This window comes from Phalacrocorax aristotelis, chromosome 4 (genome assembly GCF_949628215.1).
Source record: "Phalacrocorax aristotelis chromosome 4, bGulAri2.1, whole genome shotgun sequence".
Lineage (NCBI taxonomy): Eukaryota > Metazoa > Chordata > Aves > Suliformes > Phalacrocoracidae > Phalacrocorax > Phalacrocorax aristotelis.
The window spans coordinates 75,964,110-75,986,706 of NC_134279.1; the positions used below are offsets into that span (position 1 = coordinate 75,964,110).

Genomic DNA, 22,597 nt, shown 5'->3' on the forward strand with positions numbered 1-22,597 from the left:
TGTGTAATCACTCACAAGATCTTTCTAAAGAGAAATCTTACGCAGAACTAGTACACTAATTTAAATATTAATTGTATAATTTGGGAAAGGTATCTTGGAAAATTATTTGAAAATATTTCAGCCTAAGGTTTATCAAAACAAAATAAACATGCAAAATCTTCAAGAAACTGAGTACTGCAGGGGCGGTACAGGGTGTAAAAGATGAGGGGACAGTGATGAAGAATAAGCAGCAAAACCTGATAATGGTGTCTGAAGTAAAATTAGTTTTAAGTTACTGGTGTCTTAAGGTTAAAATTTGAAAGCCTGGAAAATAAGCAAGCTGAAGCAAGGATGTCTCAGGAACAGAGTTTTGGGATGGACTCTGCGTTGCAACGTTAACTCAGGCATCTATTGCACCATGGGCTTGTAATTCAGCAAAATCTTATGAGAGAATAAAGTAAAGGGAGCTGAAAAACTTCTGGGTCAAAGGAAAGGCGCAGCAGTGAAATACAACTCCATGGGCGAACACTGAAGAACAGGTTGCAGAAGGTTGAAATAACAGATGCTTGGTAATGGGATGAGAAGAGCTTGCTAATAGTCACCATTAATAAAAAATACCTGTATCTCAGTAATGTTAGGCCTGTAGGCAACAGTAAATCAGGGTTTGGTTTCTCATGATGTGAAGGATTATGCACCCACATAAAGCAGTCTCTGCCCTGACAAGTGTACAACTTAATTGTTGTCCAAACACATCCCACTTCCTCACTATGGTTGACTCATAACTGCTTTTGAAAAACTCCCATAGGAACATTTCTTGCAGAATAAGAAGCAGGCGTTGGTTTGTTGTTTTTTTTTTTTTCTGGCCTCCATTTTGAGAGATGAGAGAAGATGGCACCAGTTCGGGTCCATGCAGGACCCCTGTGGGAAATGAAGCCAAGGTATTTTCAGCAGGTTGGTCTGGAAACTGCCGGCTGAGGGAAGCACGGAGCAGGCAAGCAGAGGGCAGTGTAACCACACCGTTACACGGCGCAGAGCAGCACGTCTGCGGGGGAAACTGGGAAAAACCAGCCACGGGGAAGGTAACTTAAGCAGCGGGAGCGGGTTAGGGCAAGCCATGGCAACGGCTTCTGGGGGAATCCCTGGGTGCCCTTCCTGCTCCCCCCGGGACTGCCGCAGGCCCGGGTGCCCGCACCTCGGCCATTCTGTGGAGAGGCGCTGCCAGGCTGGGCGCAACCGGCAACCCACCGACCAGGCCAGGCCTTGGTGGAGATCGCCCGCAGACTGACAAGGCCCGAACCCAGCAGGGCAGCCTTGAGCGGCCACTCGGGCCCCGCTCCGAGCGAGAGATAACCCCCGCACCCTCCTCACCCAGCCATGCCCCAGGCCCGCCGCCCTGAAGAGCACCGCCGCCGCCATTCCCGCCCGCTTGAGGTATCCCCCTTCTGCGCCAGTGCGCATGCGGGTGGGGGCGCCGCGCGCTTTGCGCATGCGCAGTCTGGCCGGCCGGGCGCCACCGCACCCCGCTCGCTCGCTGCGCCACACGCGCACCCGCGTCCTCCTTGCGGCTCCATCCGGGGACGCGGTGACGTAACCGCCTTCCACACGCTACCTTGGATAGCCAATGAGAGGAGGGCGCGGCGGCGCCGCAATGCCTGCTGGGAGGTGTAGTCCGGCGCCTCCTCCCACCCGGCACCACAGCTGTGCGGCCCTTCCAGTAACGGACCCGCCCCCCGCTTCTTGTGGGCCGGGCCAGCTCCCACGCCGCCCTATGGCAGAGCGGGTCAAAGTTCGACGGGCGGGCGGCCCAGCCAATGGGAGTAGGCGGGTGCCGGGAGGGGGCGGAGTCGGCTGTGTTTTGTTCCCTCGCCGTGGAGGAGCCTGGTCCAGAGGCGGAGGGGAGGCGACCCGGGCGGGAGGGTGTTCGCAGGTACGGCGGCCGCCGCTGCCGTGAGGGGATCGGGGGAGGCCGCGGGCGCAGCGCCTGTGCCTGCTGGCGGAGGGGCGGGCGCAGTCGGCAGGTAACGGCCGTTGGAGGTGGCCGGCGGCGCGGAGTCAGCGCCGGGTGGAGGGGAGGCGGCCGGGCCCGGGCCGCTCCGCAGAGCCCGGGCGGCTGCGGGGACCTCGCAGCTCTGGGCCGGCGCCGCCGCCCTTGGGGGGGGACCCTGCGGGGAGAGGGGTGTCAGCCCCGAGCTGCCCTTCCCCGCGGCGGCAGCCTCCCGCTGCCCTGGCGCTGCAGGCTGCACGTCTCCTTAATTAGATAGACAGGTGTAGGTGTTTTATTTTTCATTATTATTATCGCTGTTTATTATTATTATTTCATTATTATTATTATCGGTATCGAGCCGGGGGCCGCGCTCGTTTATCAGCCCCGGAGGTAACGGCTAGCTCCCTTCGCCATGCCATTAGCTGGAGACTTCGTGTGGAAGCGAACGGCGGCTGCCCGCAGCCCTGGCAGATGGCAAAAGGAGGAAAAAAGCCCCAAGCCCCAACTTATTAGTCTTAACAACAGCCGCTGGGGGTGGCATTAGGCTGGCCGGGTGTCCCGAGGCGCGGCGGGGCAGCTCCCGGTGCGGGCTCCGGCCTGCCGGGCCCGGCGGGAGGGAGGGGGGGTCAGGGGTTCCCGGTCGGTCCCGGGGCTCGGCCGGGACCGGGCGTCGCTTCGTGCCCCCGCCCCGCGGGACAGCACCCCGCGGGTGCCGAGGCGAGTCTCCCCTCCGCTCCCAGGGAGAGGGTTACGTCAGAGCAGGGGCATGTTTTTTTCACAATAGCTGCCTTCCAGAATGGTTCCTGGGTGAAAACGGTGATTATTTCCTTCCTTCCCCTCCCTCAGCAATAAGAAAGTTGATTTCTGATATATGGCTCGTAAGCGTAACACCAATTGGGTCGGAAAGTCCAATATTGATGAGCAAACAGGCTCTTTGTATTATTCCGGTTTTTCTAAGGGCAGTAACGTGGCTTTGTTCTGATCGTTTGGCTTATTAGGTGCCTTCTTGCCCGCACGAGGGTTAGTAGAAATGCGTTCTTGAAATTTTGGGTGCTATTTAAGGAGGTCGCTTTAGGTCTCGTGCGACAGAAAGGCTGGCCGTTGCAGATGAACCTCTGGTTTAGCATTGCGTCAGTTATCTGAACTCTTCTGGTGGAGATCTGAAAGTTAAGGCGTTTTCTCTTCAGGTGGATGATACACCCCTCGTACCCGTGCAGAAAGCGGCCGTTACAGAAATAGCGCTCTGTAGCAGCGCTGCAACTTTTCAGGTTGGAGGTTGAGGCTGGCTTGGTGAGTCAGACCAGATAAAACACTGGCTTTTAACGTGCGTGCCGAGGTCTAGGCCTCGGGACGAGTTGGGCCAGCTGGTGAAATCTGTTTTCTTGTTTGCTGTGCTTACGTTAAAATTAGCTCCTGAGAACAGTTATTACAGCCTTTACTGTTACATTGCCTCCCATTCATATACCTGACTGCTAGGAAATATTTTCATCAGAGCCGTTTTTGGCAAGAAGCAGTAGGTCTGTGTATCTTGTGGTGAATTGAAATGTTTCTGGATGTGTTTTAACGGTGAATAGTCTGTTTGCTTTGAGTTATGCTTATGAAATCTGGAGTACAATGTTTGAATAGCAAAAACTTTCCTAATGAAGCATGTGACTTGATCTGGTTTTATTGGGGATGTGGTGTACATGATCAAGCCCAAAGAGCTTGTATCTTCACTATTATTGTGCTTCTGAAAATGCCTGGAAGAACTGTACTCGGAGGCAGGAGGAGGTCACTATGTGTAGGGAGCTAAAACATACATTCCGAGTAGTTCTGGTCTAACTGCTGGTGGAACTCCTACCTAGAAAATGGGTTTTACTACTCATTTATTTTTAATTTTTGGGAAATAATCTTCATAATTCTGTCTGTTATTTTTAATAATCTGTATTTTTTTGTCAGTACAAGTTTCTGCGCATCATTGTGTGGAAGTACATGCTGCATATGAGATGTAAACTTAAAATTCTGATCTGCAAGATCATCCCCTAATGATATCCTTTCAGGATGTTCCATGCTGTGGTAATCTGGCTGTCCTCTAGTGGCCTTTACCTGCCAGTGTGTAACCTGTAGTTATTGTCTCTAACTTGAGAATTAAAGTTGATTAAATAATTGTAAAGGAGTATTTTAAACTTGGGGTAGTTAAACTTCCCCACTTCCTCTTGAAAAGCTGTTTTTCTGCAGAGTACTATGATTCAGAAGAATGAGGAGACTGAAAGAAGAAATGCTATTTGTATTCACAACCATTGTGCTAAGCTTTGGAAGTTTAGTGTATGGCATGAAACTGTATTTGTGAAAATACGGTGGGCAGATAAACTGAAAGCTTAATGTTACTGAGATAGCAGCAATTTATTGCACAGATTGCTTTATTTTAAAAAGGCATGAAGGATTTATTCTTTCCTATAGGAATTCCTTGAGAGTCTGGTAGCCATTACTGTAGCTCCCTTTTTAGTTCCTTCCCCTTTTCCCTTCCCTGTTCTTTCTCCCTCTTCCTCTGTTGCCTCCCCCCAATCTACATTCCTTTGTGTTAGCAGTGATGATGGCAGTTCTAGTCACCTCCTGTGGTTTGATAGATTATTCCCTTTAGAAACATGGTGTACTTAAAACTTTCCAAACGTGATCCTTTCCTTGCTCATACACTTTTTAATGCTGGTTTTGAGTTTTGCTTTAAGAAATTGTCCTTTCTGTTTCTGCTTTGAGTTAAACAGTAAAAAGAAATCTTGTTAAACCTTTAGTGGAAAAATATTAGTATTTATATTGTGATTTACATGTCTTTTTGTGTATTTTGAAGGCCATAATATAAACAAACTTTTGCTTTTGGCAGAGTGAACTTCCCTCTCCCCTGCAAGCCCACAAGTTTTGTGCTTCTTTTAGCTTGCTTCAAACTTTCGTTTTTATTTCTATAAAATAAACTTGTTGGACTATTTTTAGATTACTACATTCTTGAGATGATATTCATGTAAGAATGATCTTGCAGGTAAATGCTCATAGGACCTTGTCTTTAGTCTTGCACATTCTACATATAAACTTAAATTTCAAAATATATTATGGTAGAACATGTAAGAGATTCCTGTCTGTTACAGAAGTAGCTGTAACTTTTATTTCTGATACAGTAAGTAACAGAAGCTTACTGAGGAGGTGAAGCTACACACAGAAACCTGTGAAGGGCTTTGTGAGCACTCCTGAAGGAAGGGTTAATGAGCAGAAGGTAGCCCTGTTCATTAATTCTAGGGAAGAAATACATGGCTAGGAAAACAGCTACTTGAACTTGCTGTACTGTAGTGGCTGATATTTTCTTAGTGGGTAACTTGTTTTAATCTATTGACTGTGTATACCTGAGAGGTAGCCATTTATGTTGACAACTTGTTTTTTGGTGTGTCATGAAGTTCACTGTCGGCTAAGATCTTGTTAACCACACAAAGTATTGCAATCCAGTGATGAAAGAGTCTGTATAAAAATCTGCACTTAGTTGGTTTCTTGTAACTATAAACACTCTGCTAGGGGGATTGAGGCAGTCGTATTTTCAGAAAATGGTCGTCTTTCAGAATTTTCCCCTTCAAAATGAGGCCTATAAAAAAAAAAAGACATTTTTTAACTCCTTTCTAGGCTGTCTTACAAACTTTTCTGTGATAACCCAACTGGATATTGCAGTATTGAGTATAGAAAAAACTGAAATCAAGGTAACTGTCAACTCTATAATATTGCTATTTCTACATTTTTGTGCTGTTTTGCCTTTTCTGCTCAGCTGGTTTAGAAAATAATGCCATCAACCAGCTGGCAAGAAACCCCTCAGCTAACTTCTAATGTTTTGTAGTGGGCAGAAATGACTTCTGAAGGCCATGTTTCTGCTAATTTTTAGGTTGAGGGGAGGAAGTAGGCAGGGGTGTTACTTAATACATTATCTGGGTTATGACTCTCAGTTTACTGACAGCAGTATTTGTTTAAGCAAGCGGTTGAGTATCATGCTTTAGAAAATATGAGGTGTTTCAGTTGGGAAACTTACTGAGTTAAGGAAACTAATATAACTGGCTTTCCACTCTTTGAACTTGATTATATTTTAGTGAAATGCAGGCCATCGCTTGTGTTTTGTTCGGGTCTTATCAGTAAGATCAAGGGTTCTGATTACCTGATGTTAGCATCATTGCTCTGAATTTAGTATGACAACATTGATTTAAGTTCCTGTGAAAATTAAACTCTAGTATAGTTAAGTAGAGGGAATAATACTGTCAGTGATACCTCAAACTGTAGGCCTGGAGCTTTGGACATACTTGTGGTGCCAGTGATGGCAATTGCTTTTCAGTGTGTTCGAGTCTGTCTGTACAGATAGAGCTAAGAGTGTGAAATCAAACAATAGTTTGCCTAGAGCTGTCATTAGAAGTGTCATTTGCAAAAATGACTCAGTATATCAAGACCTACATGTGACTGTGGGAAAGGCACTTGAGATGGAAGAAAGCTGTTTCTGCATTTGCTGAGCTTTAAAATTGGAACCCAGCTGGTACAGGAAATAGTTGAAGAAATAACTGCAGTAGCACTGTCTATACCTTTACTTTTGTGCTTTAGACTGAGATCTGTGGTGCTGGAAGACAGGAGCTGAATTCTTCTGAAGAGTACTTGTTTGTCCTTAACACCCACCCCCCAACTCCAGCCAGCCTCAGCAGCTGGCTTGTTGTTTATTTGCTAATATACTTAAGTTTTCTGGGTTTATGAAAAATCACGTTTATAATTTGGCAATTTCTACACTGAAGTTAAGGTGGGTTAACTTTAAAAATGAACAAAAGCCTTAACTGTCCTAATAAGACCTGATACAACAAGGCTGTGGCTTCTCTTCTACTGTCGCCTCCCCTTGAGCCATGAATGGGAATAATAGGAACTTCTGTTGGTGTTATATTAACTTCGGGTCTCTAATTTGCATCTCAAATAGCATTGTGAACAGCATTAATGCCTTTGAGGGGTTTGGGAGGTTTTTTAATTTGTAGGGTAAATGTGTTTTTTAACCTAATTGTGCAGTTCAAATTATTATTGCAGCATGTTTAATTTTGCTCTGTGCAGTTTGCGTTGATGTTGATGGCACTAAATCATTCCTTCAGTGCTGTGCACATGTATTAGGTTTCACCTTAATTGTGGCTTTAGATTTTGCTGTAAAGTATTCCTCCATTTCATACAGTGACTACTGGATACTGTGATGTTTGTTCTTTATTCTACCCTCCAAGGCTTGCTGTTAGGGAAGATTTTTGTTTTGAAGGTACTGCTTCCTTTACATCCCCTTGTTTCTGTTGATTTGACTTTTTTGGTTTAGAGGGTTGAAAACTTACCGTATTAAGGGAAGGATGCAAGTGTCGAAACTGTATGTCATTAGGATCTGACAAACCCTGTTGCTTTATCAACTTCCATGGTCAAAAGTAACGTGCAGAACATGAAAACAGTTAAGTTTGGTGCCTCAGGTGTGATGTACGTTATGAATCAACACAGTTCTAGAAATGCGTGTGAGGCTGGACCGGTCTGTATCCGCTGGGTTCTGTCTCTTGCAGCTCAGCATTTCTTAGTCAACATGTATATGGCCGCTGAGGTTGCAGGTGGTTTTTGTATCATGGCACGAACAGCTTTGTTTTCATAACATAGGAAACTTCTGTTCTGTGTACTGTTTGAGGGTGTGATTTTTTTGAAGTGATGGTCTCTATTTAGATACCTTGGATCCATTTGTATGGGTGTATGATGAGCTTAGAATGACAATCCTAGTTTAAAAGAGGAACCTTTATGCTCAATTGTCTTGGTCTAATAGTAGTGGCAAATAATTAACCATTATGTACTGTCTGGAATGGAGTGTAGTGGGGTGTAAGCATGCCTCGAGATTACTGCTGTGCTCCAGAGCATAATCTGACGCAGTATTTAGTGAGGAGGAGAGAGGAGTAATGAAAAGAACATTCAATAACTACTTTAATTGGCTAAAATATACTATATATTTCTTCTGTTGGGAAGGGGAAAGGAGTTGTGTACCTAGGACCTCTTCTTTTAAAGTGATGAAATTGAACACCAGAGTTGAAACTTGGAGAATTTGAGAAGTGTGAGTAACTTGAGGCCAAACTGAAGTGCCTATTGCCTGCTGTAAGGGCTACCAAAGGTTAAGGTACAAGAGCAGAGTTGCTGGTTAGAAGAATATAGTGCTAGCACTGGAACGTATGTGAAGTTTAGCCTGCTCACTTTTCAGTACATGTGGTAGTCCACTTGCACACAGGTAGCCAAGCCCTTGCTTGCCTCAGCTTCTTCCATTAATGCTTCATCCTGACCAGGCCATCTGGTTCAATTTTTGGATAAGGACTTGCTGCTCTTACTTTCATGTTTCTCAAATCAGAAGGATGGCATTTAAATTAAGTGGCAAGTACCTGGATAAATACTTGTAGTACTGAAACTATTGGAAGATGGAAAAAAAAGATAGTTTGTCTCTAACTGTTGTATGCTTTGTAGGTGTCCTATTTGTGTTTCAGTTCTTAGAGTTAGTTCTTTCCCAGTTCAGTGACCTTAGAGTTTTGCAGTTTAAATGTGAACAAGTAACTTATTTTGGGCACAGACTTCCTCTGACTGTAACTAATGCTGTCTGCTTCAACTCCCCACCTGTAAAATCCTGGGTATATTAGGTATTATTTTGGAGCATTTGGTTTGTGTGTAGCATTTTCCATCCTCAGGAAGTCCAAACCACGCCTAAGGCTATAGCTGTAGTAAAATGTGTGTGCATATGTTTGTGTGATGGTGCTTTGACACCACATCAATGAAAGCTATTACATCACTGCTCTAGGCTGTTAGAAGGCTAAGCACGCAGGTGTTTCTGAAGTAATCGGCTTGGGTTTCTGTTGGTCAGAGGAGAAAGGTACAACAGGATACTGCAATATTACTGAAATCTGCATACTGCTATGGGAGATGATTGAAGTTGATTTATTTATTCATGAAGAAAGTATGAGGCAGGTGTGGCTTTTCTTTTGTTGTAAAGTAACCTGAACATGCAAATCCTGAAGCTTTAATTTGAAAAATCAGAAGAGTAACTTCTAGTTCATTCAAACTAAACATACACTGTAAGAAGATAAGCAAAGGTATTACAGTGGCTTGAAATTGAGGTAGTGATTAAAAAAAAATAGGGCTGAAAAAGGTGTAGGCTGGTTGTGAGAGTCCCCTGCCCCACACCAGTATTGCAAATCTAATGTAATTGATAAAAGAAGCTTGAGCAGCTCTACTTTCTCTTCAGTGCAGCTCTTTACTGTCCTCAGCATTAGAACTTGTCCTGAATATGGAACTAGACACTTTCCTTACTACACGTCAAGCTTATTGCCTAATTCCTTGGGCATGAGGGACAGCTGTTCTTTCCCCAGTAGTAAGTAATCTCTTAAATATTTGAACTGTTCTTTGTCATGTTCCTGTTTTCTTGGGTCTTGCCCTCCACCCTGCAGCCTTGTGATGCTTTTGGCCTAAATAAAACTAGTGTATTCTGCTCTTCCCAAGAGGTCATGGCTTTTTAGCTCTAATCGTTCTTCTCCTCTCAAGTTAATTTGCATTGGTCTTTGAGCGTGGTGCTTAAAGCCCGACTTTGTACTTTGGCTGAGGCTTTCCTGTGCTGAGTAGAGTAAAAAGACTATTTCATGTGCCCTGGAGCTGATATTCCTGTTCATGCATCCGGATACATTTGACTTTCTTACAACAGCTTAACATTTGTTTCAAGGTCAGCTTGTTGATCCAACCTAGCCCACAGCTTTCTTCTGCAGACCTTGCCTTCCTGTTTGCTCGGTTAATCCAGCCTGAGAGTACCTTTCAGAAATGGATTGTATCCCATTTCTTTCATAAGTTTTCCAATTTGTCAGTTACACAGAATTTTAATGCTGTCTTGTAGTCCTTCCTCCTTTCTCCTGCTTGTAACAAGCCTCCTCTGCCAGCAGCAGACAATGGGAAACCAAAATTGGTGAACTGAGCTGAGTTCCTGTTTGGTGGGCTCTCAACCACTGGTGGTTGGTTATCCACTAAGTATTGCATTCAGTATACAGCCTTTGCTTGCTTGCCCAACAGCAGAAGTCTTTAAACCTAGGTGTATTCCCTCAGTAGGTTCTCTTGTCCTTAAACCCTGTTACTCTGATATCCTGCTGGGTTCTACTCACCACCTTGTTGACTTTTAGTGCTCACAAAGGGTTCATCCTTCCCCTGGGATTCTACTGGTATGCAGGGAATTGGAGACCAATCACATGAATTTTGACCTTTTTCTGGAAGTAGACATGGAATGAAGGCAGGCCTGGCTCCAGAAACTGATGTCCAAAACTTTTCTTGAAGTGTGGCCTATTCTTGTCTGTACTCCAACGTAGCATATAACAGCCTAAATCTGGTACTTTGCAAATAATTCCAGGTGGTATAGAATGACTGAAGTTTTCTGTAGTTAGGGTTGTCTTAAGCTCTTCATTCTTGATGAAATTTCTCTTGCATCACAAAGAATAAGTCCCACTACTTGGAGCTAACTTTTCTTTAGGGTATTCTTCTTGGGTTTGTATTTGGAAGTATTTGTTGACATCTCTATGGGTGCAACTTCTTCTCTTTGATATCTTAGATCTCATGATATCTCCCCTGCCAAACTTGATTCACATAATGAATCTTGTGCTTCATAGAAATGGGCTTCTCTGAGCCCTGTCTCTGTTGGGATTGTTTGGTGCAGTTCTATAAATACTTTTCACTGTTGCTTCTCCAGCATCTTTCCCTGTAAACTCTAAAACTACTTTGTCTCCACCTTCCAGTGATCTCCGTAGTCTTGCTCTAATCATTACCCTGTTTATAGTCCCTGCATATATAGCAGTTTATTCTCATCACCCAGATATAGTTGAGTGTAGTTACAGCTTTGATGCAGTTGGCTACAAGCTGGAATAATTTGTCTTTAACCATTCCTTCCACTGTATGCTCTAAGGGGACAGGCATCTATCCTTTCAAATTATGCTGCAGTCTTAAATTGAGTAGAGATTTAGAAAGTCTGATAATCCTTCTCTAAGGATGTTGAACATTTGTTAGTTGAGATTACTTCAGTGATCACTTCTAACCCAAAATATGGCAGCATCTCCTGGTCTTGAGAAGTTAATACACATTTTGCCATCCACATTCAGTGTACTGGATGAGTGTATTGGATGTTAATACTTGCTTGTATTTTGATAAACAAGATGAAGTATAGTTGCTTATTCTTAATGTTATGAAAAAGTAAAAGGGCTTTTAAACTTATATTTGCATAATGCCACATCTTAGAATCGCTACACTTCTTCAAACTGTTAAGATCAGTAGCTTCATGCTGCTATCCCAAAACTTCAATTTTTGCTGTGGAATAGTAGGACTGAGAAGTATCCCCCATATTATCCTTGAAGAGGTGGTGGCTGGCATGGACTGGGGTGTGGGTACAGTGAGAATTAATGCTGTGCTTGTTGCATGGAGCATTTGTGTGCTTGCTTGTACAGCAAGGCATATCGCAGTTCCTGCCTTCAGGTTAGATATTCTGGGTGGGATTTACTTGCTTAGCCTCTAACATGTTCAGCTGAATTAACTGTTCCAAGCTCCTTAATACTTAACAGAAACAGGGATTTTGTTAGGATGCTTTTTCAGGCTTGTTTAGTTAGATGTATCCTGCTATTGGTGATGCTGCTAGGCAAGCTTGGCTGTGCAACCTGCAACAGAGGGTGGTACAGGGGAGCTGTGCTCAGAAAGGCTCTTTCAAAGTGGATAATACTTGGTTGTGGGAGTTTTTTTTCTGTGTTGTGATGCTCAAATCTTAGTAATAAATTTGTTGCAGAATACCACGTATCCCTGACACTACACCTTATAGCCCTGTTAAATATATAGTCTTAAACTTTGGAACTGGTTGAGGTGGGGAATGACTTTCCATTCCCCTCCCCCTTTTCTCAGTTGAGCACAAGATTGGACAGGATCAAATAAAACCAAACCTGCTTCTAAATTCTGAACTAGTTATTGAACTAACTGTTAAACTGAGCCAAACTGAAATGAAAATGCTTTTTGCACCTGCAGAAAAAGCTGCAGCTGTCGAAGCCTTGTTTATCACTTCAGTACTTCTTGGGTCCAGGTGCTCAGCCAGTGACTTCCCCCTAACGTGGTGGTTTCAGATCTTCTGCAGAAAAGATGTTACTGCTTTATGCTGACTATGGTATGCTTAACCTTTGCATGAGTGAAGATGCCAGAAACCCAGATGTAATTTCAGAGTCCTATTTTAAAGTGTGTTTAGATAAAACACACTTTTTATCAGTATTGAAAGATCATTTGAAAGATTGAGAGTTTTCAGGTGAAGAGCTGAAAGGACATGCTTGCATCTCTCATACTGTTGACTTTATCAGATAAATCTTTACTGGTTTGCCCTTCAACTTGGTTACCAGAAGCTGATCTTGTCAGAATGCAGCCATCTGTAAAGATAATTGCCCAAGTGGGAGGACGCAGATTTCCCTTCCAAACACTCATGGTCTGTCCCGTCCTCTCTTGCACTGTTGTTGTCTGCAGATGTTATATGCTTGACTTGCTAGCCAAGTGACTTCCCTGCCACCATTTAAAGCTGCTAAATTTGTCCCAATCAGTGAAGATTAAAACTAAAGGCTCTTCTACTTCCTCAATTTTCACTTTTTACCTGGCATTTTGCACTGAAATAAAATTAAGTTATTCTGCCCTATACTAACTAATGTGTGGTCCATACCACTTGCGTACTGATCAGCACCTTATGCCTGTCTGCTTCCCATGCAAAAGCATGGTTTTGTGTTAGGGCTTCATAGCCTGTGCTATGTGAGTAAGCTTCGTGACTTGGAGTCCTAGTGACTCTATGAATCTACTTTGGCTAATGAATCTTTCCAGAGAACTTGCTTGTAGAATTAATGGCTTATTCATTAAACAGCTGATAGTGTTGAGGTACTGCACAGTGAAAGTACTGAGCTTTCTCATCAAGCAGATTGAGCAGAAGGTTGTCTTTCAGTATCTATAAACAAACCTCAACAAACAAAAACTACACTGTAGTTATGGAGTTCACTTTAGACTATTTTTTTCTAACTTGCATTACCACATAAGACAATGTTTTTTGTCTTGTGAGGTTTCTTTTAGTTCATGTGACGACTGCAAAACGCTTTTCCTAAATACCTAGTGCAATTGTGTACCCCTTGGTTTGACCTCTGGCACAGCATTTCCCGAATCCAGCTGCTCAGTGTGCTGTTGAAGGCTGAATGCGTAGACAAAGAAAGTAGTTACCTTGCTTTTGGAACAGTATAGTGAACTAATAAGAGCTGTGTAGCTCAACTGAACTAATTTTTATTGAAGTACCTGAAGTCTGGCAAGAGGGATGTCCCTGGTGACACCTGAAGTGGTATCTGAATTGAATGCTGAAAGCACACACAGTATTGACATGTGCTGCTTTTGTCTTTGTATTTAACTCCATTATATTAATGGACTTTAATTTGCAGTCTCCTTATACTTGGAGCATTTGTGGACTGTTACTGAGGGTTCACATGTAGTAGAGCAGTATATATGTAGTGCAGACCTTTTGAGGAGCAACAGCAGCAAATTCTTCAAACTAGCATTCAGTTTTGGTATTTGTGTAATACCTGACCTCTTTATGTTAAAGAGAATTCTTGCTGCTTGAAAGCTGTGTGCTGTTCAGGCTTTCTTCTGAATTCTAATGGATCATGTAACTGGATGGGTGTTGTAAAAATTGATGTCTTTCAGTGTTCCACCTCTTGGGGTGGTATCTCTTGCCAGATGAATTCAAGTTCCTTGAGTAACAAATTACAGATGGTCAGCTGTGATTGAGAACAAGTTTGGGCTGTGAGAGGGAACTTGGTTGTCTGTTTTGCACCATATCTTGTATCTGTTCAGTGCACTTCTGTGTTCTTTCAAGATAGGTGATAAAGCAGAAAGCTTTAACTACTGTATGCAAGGCTGCATACAACATTATTCTTGCATAGATCTTCCTGTTACTTGCTTTTTCAGATGTTTGGGTTCTATATGAAAATATGTAAATAGTGTATTTATAATTGGCTAAAATAAGGATATGCACATACATGTGCTTATTTGGTACAGTTGCACAGTGATCTTCTGGAGAGTTATAATTTTGAGACAAAGACTGAAACTGCCCTACTAAATTGGGCATAGTACTTCATGTCATGAGGGGGAATTACTACTATTAGTATGAAAAATTAGGACAGTAAGGTTCAGGGAGAAGTGTAATGCATGTTACTGTAAGCACTGAGATGTATGGATATTTACAGAACACTGCTAAGCACTTGTTCTAAATTTAGCAGTATCTGCAGTTCACCGGCTGTACTATTTGCTGCAAAATATTTGGACTACTATAGGCTCCTTGTTTTTAATTTCTGTAGTTGTATGCAAGCTAATGTTAGGGAGATTTCCCTGTCTCCCTATTATATACAGATTATATAGCTCATTAGATCCCTGAAATGCCATGAAGTAGCATCTTAACACAAGTGTTTTTCACCTGGCCTGAGGCCTCCAGCAAGAGCATTTCACACTCGGGATCATAAAAACAAATGTACTTGTTGGGCCTTTTATTTTAAACAAGCCAACCAGATGTCTGAAACTCTTCAGAATGAACCTGAAGGCAAATACGAGGTTTATTAGCTGTGTGTGCTTTGGGAGCAGGATGTATGGGAGAGATTTGTATAATCCCTTAGCTCCAAGCCCATAGGGTTTAGTAATATAACAGTATTTCAGTACTGGTATTATTTCAGTCTATCATGGGGGGTATCATTGTCACTGCCATGCAGGTTAAGGGTCAGTGCTACGTGTTCTTCAGGCCTGAGTGTTTTTAAAGCGTGTCTTTGTGCCTGTTTGACTCTTAAAATTTTTAAGGGCAAACACTAAGAGAAAGTAGGTGGTACTACTGCTTATCTTTATCTGTGCCACGGTCCCCCCTGGCTTTTTTCTGACTGATGGAATGAAGTAAATATCTCAGTAGTAGGGCCAGTTAGTTTTCATTGATGTGTTGGTTTTTTTCCACAAGCCTTACAGTAAAATAAAGTACTCTTGATCTTATATAATCTGGGTCACTTGCTTTAGTGGGAGTGTGGTAGGCTTTAGTTGGTGGTATGGATATTTCTTCAAACACTAATATTCTCTATACAAATTATTTCTAATGAATCTGGATTTTGTGTCTTACTGGAGGCTTTGTATACTAAATAAGTACTTCCCTTGGCTTGAAATAGAATATTTTAGAAACAGTATGTGGAGGTAGAAATAATTCCTGAAGGACCGGAATTCCAAACTTTCAGTCATATCATAGACTGCAAGTTGCAGTAATACTCTTGTGGTGACTGCACACTAGCTTTTTTCTGAGCTACTTGAACAGGCAATAACTCTTAGTTTGAGCTACCGTATTATTGAAATAATGACTGTTAGCACATTTAGTTTGCAATTATGGTAAAAGCAAAGGTCTTGGAGTTCATGGATAAAAGCCTCAGTAAACCAGGCTTCCTGTTCCTCAACACTGTGCAATGTAGTCTTGTGCTTTTGGCAGTAATGCTGAGAAAGGGGAGGAAGGAGTCCAAATTGCACATTGCAGGGAGATGACTGGTCATGGGCCAATGCTGATGGCTAATTCAATTGGAACTCCAAACATAGATGTGAATATCCTTCAGCAAAATTAATGAAATCTTTGCCTGTCATTTAAATAGTGGTAGATTATTTTAGGAAGGAGAACGTAGGTAAAAAAAGCATCTTAGAAAAGCATCTTGGTACAGGATCAGACACAAAGTACAGCTCATCTGTTGTCCTGTCTGCCAAATATACTTTAAAAGATGCAGGATGACTTGTCTGTAATGTGAATGTTACGCTGTCTTCAAGTCTGAAAGACAGGTTTAAACCTGGGAGTCTGAGACTTCTTACTGTTACGAGCTGACAATAATAAATGCTTCAACCTCTGGCTGGGTTGAGTTCTTAGCCCTAGTTTTCTGTGGTGCTATGTTCCCTGCTTTAATTAGGTATGACCTGGAAAAAGGTCTCTTGAGCTTACTTTTCCACTGCTTCTGTTGCTTTGAGAAATACTCTTTATAAACTGTGACAAAGGCTTAACATCCCCCATCTCCACTGTTCCTTTGCCTTTCTAGAAGAAGGTTTTCCTCTTGGCTTAAAAATAAACCCAAACCACCTGATAGTAACTTGAGAAATAGAGGGCAGTATTTATTACAGACAACAGCTCATTATATAAAAGAGTAAAATCTTCTGTTTCTAATTCAAATTTTATTAAACAATTTCAGGTCTTTATTTTGTATGTGTTTCTCAGCCAAGCTGGATGAATTCTGCATCTGAAGACTGAGAAATCTGTGTAGTGAAGTATTACCTTTAACCTCTTTCTAGCACAGCATCTGGCTGTGAATTTTGCAAACTGGAAGCCACCATCTTAAGCCAGGATACTCTCTTTAGCGTACTTCTAGTGTTCGGCTTGCAGGTTTTCTCCATCTCACAAAGGAGGCTTTGAATAAGGTCTGGTTTTTCAGTCAAAATTCAGAGTACTACTTGTTCCTTTTGAGTTAAAGGGATTTGCCAAAATGTGTTGCATTTTAAGTAAAACAGTCCAAAGGCTGTATTTGATGGTTGAGGCTTTGCTTCTTTCTCATAGGAGTTCTTGCATCTGAAGTGTGGGAGATGGAGTAGAAGTGTGTAGGATGCAGCCTTATTTTAGTAACCGTTTATATTTTGTCATAGCTGTCTCAGTGACTAGTTGGTGTTGGAATGATGATACTTTAGGGTCAAAACAGCAAAGGTCTGGGCTCATAGTGATTTTCTGCATTTGAGGCAAGTGGACCTAATATTTATTCTCATCTATCTATGGAGGTGATAACTCAAATCCCAGTTTTTCAACCTTAGAATGGTGAAATAGACTCCTGTCTTGCACACGAAGTGCAGTGTGTTCATCAGTTTTGAGCCCTTGATATTGCTTGTGCTTCCTGAGTCTGGAATATCTGAGAAACTTGACTCCAGTGGCCATCAGTTATGCTAGAAGGCATCTTTTATATTATTTTTCTTGTCTCTTTTTGCAGTTTTATGTTGGAGTTGTGGCAACCTTGATCCAAGCTTGAACACCTCCTAATGTTGAGGCTTCCTTCTAATAACAGCTGGCTTCTGAAACACTGCATGGAGAAATCTAAGATTCTGTAGCTCAAGAAATCTCCTTAGTCTTTAAAAGAAACTCTGAATTGCGAATGTTGGAACTAACTTCTCAGGCCTCTTTTTGAGTTCTAGCATGTGTAGAGAGTGTTTTGAGCCTTACCTTATTTTGTCACATATGAACCTTTCAGGGAAAGGAACTACTACTTAAACAGGATTTGCTAGATGGTTTTGAAACAATTTCTCCAGAATACAAACCAGGGTTATAAACTCTTTGTCTGTTTTGGTCAAAACCTGCTGCTCTAGTAGAAAATTTTTAAACTTATTGTTAGAGAACCTCATTAAACAAAGGGGTGCTAGTTAATTGTGCATTAAGAAAGGATCCCTAAAGTATAACATGCTAGAAATTGAGGTGTCCCTCTCTACCTACCTGCAAAACATTGATGAATAATTTTATAGCTGCAGGAAACTTTCTAATTAAAATTCTATTTTTTTAGACTTGATGTAGAATTTTGGAAGGTTGCAGAATAACCATTCCGCAGATTAGTGCTAAAAAGGATAGAGTCAAAATAATTCTCTTTAAATGCCTGCTATCGAGAGCCTTTCTTGGCTAAAAGTTATTAATAGACTTATGTTACAAGGAATGCTTAGCCTCCCTGTGAACTTCTTAGCACTATGGTAAATAACGTGTAGTTTCAAGAGTAGAATGTTCTCTTTCCATTTGGAAGCTGGAATTTTGCACTGCAAGAAACTAGGCATTATGTAGCTTTCTTCAGATGACAAAGTATTTATTAGTTTAACAGTTTCTAAAAAGCTGGTCTTTCAACTGAGTCTTGCTTCAAGCATAACTAGGATAGGACAGACAATGCTCTGTTAAAACTTGATCAGTTTTTGTGTGATGTTTCAATTTTGAAATGTTTCTTGGATGCTGCAGAAAGTGCCAGGAGGCAAAAAGAATCACATCTTTCATCTAGGGTCTAGTAGCAAAATCATCTAGATCTGGAGTTAGTACTGCTGGGGTGATTAGCTGCTTTGGCTTGCTGAAGCAGAGATAATATTTTAAAGGACCTACTTATCCGAATTGGAATTTTGACTCTAACTAATCCTTTTCTTCTGCTGGGAGCTCGATAAGTATGTCTTTATGGGATTGTTGGTAATAAGGGTTCCATGTAGTGCTCTGAGCAAAGACTAGGAAATAATGTGAAGGAATATAAAAGGGAACGACCCTCTGTGTTCTCACTGAATAATTTTAGTCCCATAGGCAGAAAAAATGGAATTGTGATCATCAAGAAACACCTACATTTGTGTTATGGGGAGACCACCTAAAATCTTGTGATCTTTTCTTCTTTATCCAAGTTGGAACTTCCAGAGACAGAGGAGAAATGGTTAGAAGTGTTTCAAACAAATGTAAATTTTCCCAGTGAGATGAGCTGTTGCTGGAACATTTTGTCCTGCAGAATGTGGAGGAGGAGTGGGTTGGAAATGAGTCTGGCTGCTTTGCTTTCTTAGAGCCAAGAAGAGATTTTTTTGAATTGGCTTTTTGTTCTTCATCAGGACTCTTCATCTCTTTGAAAGTAGGTTGTCAAATTGGATGAGCTGCTGACATCCTTGAGTAGACTGGGGGGCTGGGTAATCCATATTTTTAGTAATCTTCCAAAAAAAGACCCCAGTGACATCACTGAGAAGATACAGAATTCGTGACACGAGCACTTTTCTTCTATCTCCACCCTTAATTTTTGGCAGAGATTTTACAAGTCATTACTATTTGTGGCTAAACTTATTTAAAGAAATAAACCTCTCTTTAGTAGTACTATGGAGGTGGAATAACCTCTACTTTTCTCAGACTTCCAGAATGTGCTATAGAACAGAAGTTCAAACCGGAGATAATGGTGCTACTGATTCCATCACAGCTCATTCTCCAGCTAAGCAATGTTAGCTTTGGCCTATGTTTGGAGATTGATTTTAAAAAAAAAAAAAAAACTCCATTTATTTTATTTTCATTAGTTTGCCTTTCAGCAATAAAAATAGCTACTCTTCCTCCTGCCCCCCACCTCTACTCCCCCAGCTTAAGGAGATCCTAATAGGGTTAAGTCTCTCCCAGGACAGAGACTGACTTACATCTTTTGTTATGCTTGTTTATCTTGCATGGCTCAGTTTTCTCGCTCTTCTACCTACTCAGGCTCCATAAACGATGGTGTGCTAAGGGAAAGATGGCCATAATCTTGTAAGACTTCATCCAACTTGGAGTTTCAAGGCCTATTATTATCTCAAGGCTTGGAGGATCTTAGTGTTTGGACTTGCACGCCTGGCTTAGCTGCTACCTGTAGAGACTTGGTGACAGCAGAGGTGTGTATCTTCAGGGTGTGCTTACAAGTTGTATAGAAAGCAGGGCATGTGTTTACAATGGTAGGCAGAACTTGATTGTGGTAAGATTTATGGTGTCAGGCAGTTGAAGAAATACAAATTCAGCAGGATCCATGTTAGCCCAGCAAGGATGGTCAAATGGTTCCTATTACTGAAAATCCTATTAGTTTGAGGAGGTACCAAGCAGTTTAAGAGGGATTCAGCCTGATAAGCATAAAGGGCATGATAAAGAGACTGAAAGTTAGCTGCCTTTAACCACCTCTGGAAAGACAGCATGGTGGAAAAAGTGTGTAAAATAAACAGCTTACCGTCTCTGTGGGTGCATTAAATATGTACCACAGCAGAATATCTTGAAACAAATAAATGCCCCCCAATGTGAAAATACCATGAGGAGTTCTCTGTAGTGTAAGGAACTTCCTTCTAGGGGGTCTTGAGGGCCAAAAGCTTGTAATGATTGAAAATATATATTGATGAATTTTTAAAATTACAACAGCATAACAAAGCTAGAGTGACTCTTAAGAATCTTCTGCCCCCTAACAGCCACTGCTAACTAGCAAAGATGAGGGAAGCAATTCTTGACTGAGTATAAATAGCTCAACTATAGTGAACCAGGACTTCGGTCACTCTGAGTTAAGCTGTTGAGGCTGCAGGGCTGACTTCAGATCACTTTGGGCTGGAAAGTTTGACTAGTCAAAGGAGTGTGAATTGGAAAAGGAAAATAGGAGCAAAACATGTTCAAACCTTCCTTTGGAAAGGGAGATCTAATTCCTCATTATAGGAGAATCTGCCTGGCTCAGTGTGGGAAATGCTAATGTCAACTGGTGTTCTTGTGGGACTTTTTTCTTCCCTGACGCTGTAGTTGGACAGGCACCTTGATAACAGTGTCGGCATCTCACAGTGCGCCTGCACAACCATTTGTCCAGTTCATGGCAAACCAGACTGGGGAACTGATCCAGCTGGAAAACAACCTTTACCAGGGACAAAAGGAAGTGTTTTGTTTGTATCCAACTATAAAAATTCCTTGATCTAGTTCTCTGTGTAGTAGCAAAAACACTTGTGCTGGCATACTGCTCTGGCCAACAAATAGCCAGGGAAGAAAATGTGTTGGCAGTTGTGATGGCAGCTAAGGTATATCAAACTGGCTTTCATTGGCAGGAATGTGATGTTGGTAACATTCTTCCCATGTAAAATGTTCATTATGTTGTCGTTAGCAAGGCGACTGCCTGGTAGGAACAGGTCTGTAGTGTAAAACAGTACTGGTGTCCGCAGCATATGCCTAGCCTGGTGGCTTGCTTTGGACCAGTGTTAGTCTAGTGCAGCATGCTGAACATCGAATAGTGGCTGCAGTGCACCTTCTGGCTTTGTTTCAGAGTGGATTACTTCTGGGAGAGACTGGTCCATGATGTGGGATAAAGCATGTTAAAGGAGGATGAGGAGGGAATTCACTTCCAAAAGATGCTTGTGACCTCAACTTAAACTTGTACTCCTAGGATTTGTGCTTGGTATTGAAAAATGGAATTCCTGATGGAAGGAAGCAGTAGAAACTAGGAGCTGATATACAAAGGCTGGTCTGGCTAACATTACTTTTTCAGCCCCATCCCATGTAGCCCTTAAACACATACTTAAAAATCTTTCTCTATGCAGTGTCTCATTTAAAGTATTGTTGGTATGAGTTGCTAAAAAGAGAAACTTTTTTTGAATTTCCATTTTGCTTGTGTTTCAGAATTGGTTGGGTTGCATGCTGTCAGAAAGGGCCTGAATGGTTACAAGTCTATTGCTTTCAGTATATGGTAGGGTAACAGTACAATTCAGATAGAAGCATGGCACTTGGAGAATCCATTATTTCATTTGCCTCCCCTTTATCCTCTCATGCAACTGAATGTATTGGTTCATTAACTAAGACTAATATCCTTCTGTGTATTCTTTCCTTACTCTAGCTTGAATATGCTGACTTAATTTCAGTGAAACACTTGAAAATTAGAAGAACCAAGCAAAACAAACTATGTTGTAGTTAACTGATTACAGATCAAAACCTTGTTCCTCCCCTGCCTTTGGTAGTTTTATTGAATTGTTTTTTTCCTTGAGGGGGGAAAAAACATGCATTCTTACATGGCCCTTCCAAACAGAAAATTAATTAAACACCTGCTGAACTCTTCAGCTGGTTCTTAATAGTAGCCTCTTAGTTGTGGAAATCTTAATCCTTAAAATGAATCTGAAGGTCTTTGTGCTAGTTACTAAGCTTCTCAGCTTCAGTATATTTTCAATCTGTATATGGCCAATATCTGACCCCAGTCAGCCTTTCTTTTGGCTCCTGGATTTCTAGATGTAGTTTAAACTTCACCAGGTTTAAAAGGGACATTATAGTATTTGATCATGCTACTCTAAATACTACTCTGTTCACACACTTGCATAGCATTTCATGAACTGCACTTTGCTTTGGCAGATGCTTACATTGAAAATGGTATATGCAACTTCACCAGTGAGTCTATGAACTTGAGTCTTTGACTTAGTGTGATTTCAGAACAAGATGTGGTAAATACTTCAAGTTGTTTGGTGCTTTCCTGAAATATAGGACATATTCAATAAAAACAGACTAGTGGACTCTCCAGATATTTGGGTAACACTATATATAGTTGAGGAGCACTTGTAAGCATTGTATCTTACAGCAAATAAAAGCAGATATAAGAATGAGGTCAAATGATAGGCAGAAATCATGACTGTGGGACAGCCCTGAGGCTAAGGGAGGCCATTATGTAGCAGACTTCTGTGAAGGTGAAAGTGCAAGGTTAGCATATGAAAGTCATACTTGAGGATGTACTCAAAGGCAACAGGCTTAAAAGATAATCTAACACTACCATTAATAGTATTAATATCTTCGTTTTAAATGAGTTTAACTTGGGTCATGGACTCAAGTGGCTTTTTTTCTTGCTACTACTGATTACTTAAACAACTGATAAATAGCAGTGTGGAAAGGAGGCAGTACTTTATGGAATTGTTCATTTATTCATCCCATTCAGCCAAAAGGATGGAATGTCATCCAGAGACACCTGGACAAGCTGGAGAGGTGGGCCTGTGAGAATCTCATGAGGTTCAACAGGGCCAAGTGCAAGGTCCTGCGCCTGGGTC

At 41.8% G+C, this 22,597-nt stretch overlaps 1 protein-coding gene across 7 annotated transcripts in view; it reads left to right on the top strand.

The window, feature by feature from the left end:
- The first annotated feature begins 852 nt into the window (after positions 1-852).
- Positions 853-22,597, top strand: part of FAM53A (family with sequence similarity 53 member A) — a 70,909-nt gene continuing 49,164 nt past the window's right edge. For 2 of the 7 annotated variants that reach the window (XM_075092080.1, XM_075092085.1), the window contains exon 1: positions 1,865-1,997. The gene's annotated coding sequence lies outside the window, so the exon portion shown is untranslated. Of the gene's footprint in view, positions 1,059-1,819; positions 1,998-2,684; positions 2,780-3,104; positions 3,254-22,597 lie in introns of those variants that run through there. The other 5 variants (XM_075092083.1, XM_075092079.1, XM_075092084.1 and 2 more) reach the window with 5 other exon arrangements.